Source organism: Cryptomeria japonica, chromosome 3 (assembly GCF_030272615.1).
Source record: "Cryptomeria japonica chromosome 3, Sugi_1.0, whole genome shotgun sequence".
NCBI lineage: Eukaryota > Viridiplantae > Streptophyta > Pinopsida > Cupressales > Cupressaceae > Cryptomeria > Cryptomeria japonica.
This window is the reverse complement of record NC_081407.1, coordinates 891,681,471-891,684,158: the sequence shown is the minus strand read 5'-3', so window position 1 is coordinate 891,684,158 and position 2,688 is coordinate 891,681,471. Positions and strand designations below refer to the sequence as shown.

The 2,688-nt window shown below is 42.4% G+C and overlaps 1 pseudogene; it reads left to right on the top strand.

Moving 5' to 3' along the window:
• The first annotated feature begins 381 nt into the window (after window positions 1-381).
• Window positions 382-2,688, top strand: LOC131059733 (cinnamoyl-CoA reductase 1-like; annotated as a pseudogene).

Genomic DNA, 2,688 nt, shown 5'->3' with positions numbered 1-2,688 from the left:
GGAACGGAAAAATATGAGGTATGTCAAAAGAATTCAAAGAGCACAACCTTAAATCACAACTCTTGAGGCCCACACGATTTCTAGGCAAATGCAAATGGTAAATTGGAAGTCGAATTCCACAAGGCTTGCTTGCACACTTCAACGCGTTTCAAATAGATAAAATTCGGGAATGCACACCATGTTCGGTATTTTGAAATTAATTTGTAGTTGGTATTGCGTAGAAAGTAGGAAAGGGAGAGTTGGCATGAACATTCCGAACCCAAGTGAGTTGACTGTCCGAAATAGCTTCACGCGTTGAGTTGTGCACCAAATTAGAAAGCGCTAGGCAGTGGCATTATAAAAATGAGGGCGTGGGTTTGAGTTGGGCGGCCCGTTGTTTAAGTGAGACGGTGAGGCGTATAAACAAACTTCCAGACACTCTTTCCTGGGTCCCCGTCCAAGTCCACAAATCTTCCTAAACCACTGGCAGTTTGTGAATCTTCCCAAACCACTGGCATTGCAGTCAGTCTGCGAAAACATGATCCAAGTCTCCTTATAAATAGGCACAAGAATGTGGGAAGGAAATTGCAAATTGGAAATAGGAAATTGCATATTGGAAATTGGAAATTGGAATTTGGAAATTGGAAATTGGAATCTGGAATTGAGGGTGAGAAGATCAAGATGGAAAGTGTGTGTGTCACAGGAGCAGGAGGGTTCATTGCCTCCTGGCTTGTCAAGATGCTCTTGAGCAGAGGCTACACTGTAAAAGGAACAGTCCGCGATACAGGTCAGTATTTGTTTTTTATATCTGAGAATTTGAATTTTTAGGGTTTAGGCAGGGGAGGGGAACTCATCCCCTGTATTTATTATATTCTGTATCTGTATCGATGAGGATTAATTACATGCAGATGATAAAAAGTATAAGCATCTGAAAGAGTTGGAAGGGGCGGAAGAGAGGCTTGAGCTTGTGAAGGCTGATATTCTAGACCCTGACAGTTTGATACCAGCTATCAGAGGGTGCAAAGGAGTCTTTCACACGGCCTGCCCTATCATTGAAGATCCGGTATGTCCCTGTCCCTTTCCCTTGCTTGTTTAGCTGAGGAGTTTTACTGGTCTGCGGCACACTTAATGTTTTAATGGCCACTTCTACAGGCACAAGTGCTGCAGGCGGCTGTGAAGGGCACTCTAAATGTGTTGAAGGCCTGCAACGAATTGGGAGTGAAGCGTGTAATCCTAACGTCTAGCATCGGCGCCATTTACCTCGACCCCAGCAGGAATCCGCAAGCCATAGTCGATGAAGACTGCTGGAGCAACCTTGATTACTGCATTGAAACCAAGGTAAACATGATTTAATTTGGAAAGATTTGTAAACTGGATGTCCATCCATCCATCCAACATTGATTGTTAAATTTCTTTTTCTTGTTTTTCAGAATTGGTATTGCTATGCAAAGACGGTAGCAGAGAAAGCCGCGTGTACGTATGCGGAGGAGGTGGGTATGGAGTTGATAAGGATTAATCCCAGTATCGTCTTGGGTCCTCTGCTCCAGCCCACTATGAACTTCAGCACTGCTCATGTTTTGAAATATTTAACTGGTGAGCTATTATTAAAATTATCCCTTGAATTCCCACTTCCCTCTCATGCTCATTCTATTAGATTAATTGCTTTGACGTTTGAATCCTTCTAGGCTCGGCCAAGACATATGCAAACGTCAGGTCTACGTGGATGTGCGAGATGTGGCGAGAGCGCATATATTGCTCTACGAAAATCACTCTGCCTCTGGTCGATATCTGTGTGGAGAAAGAAGCCTGCACAGAGGACAGCTCCTGGATCTGTTAGCACAACTCTTCCCACATTACCCACTTCCTACCAAGTATGGATTCTTATCATTGCCATTGCCCACTAACTGTGAATTTCTAGAACATGTTTTCACAATCTTCCCCTTCTCTGCAGGTGTTCAGACCAGGAAAATCCAAGGAAAGTGGCATACAAATTCAGCAATCAAAAGCTGAGGGAATTGGGTCTCTCATTTACGCCCATAAAGGACTGTTTGACTGATACGGTGGCCAGCCTCAGGGACAAGGGATTTCTTCCCTAGACCTACACTAAGAACAACGACGACGGCAATGGCATTACACCCTGCTGCTACGGACATTCATTTTTTAGCTTCTCACATTATTATTCTCATTCTCACTCGATACTTGGATACTATAGCATTCCACATCTCATATTGTACAGCATTACACAATCTTCATTTCAATGCAACAAGGCCTCCCAGTCAGATATTTTTTATTATTTCCTTGCCATAGGACAGAAAAATGCATCATTTAATGGAACGGTCCTATATTTATTCTTATGCATCATAATTTAACACAAATACTGCTAAAATATTTTTTAGCATCGAAACACTAAGCAAAACAAGTAGGCTTCAAGATTGTCAATTTAAGACAGGGCAATGCCCATCAAGACGGAAAGTTGTCGACCTAAGCATTTCACGCGATTGAAAGAGCAATGTCTAGCTGCGACCACAACCTACAAAGAGCTGAACAATCAATCTCACAGATCCGTATACAAGACCTTCACTATTGAAAAACATACAACGTTTGTGTTATGTTTTTCTGTTGCCTAACTCTTCAACATTTGTAACCTCTGCTATCCTCCTCTATACACACATGGCTTATCAATATATACCCACCACATTTACCACCTTA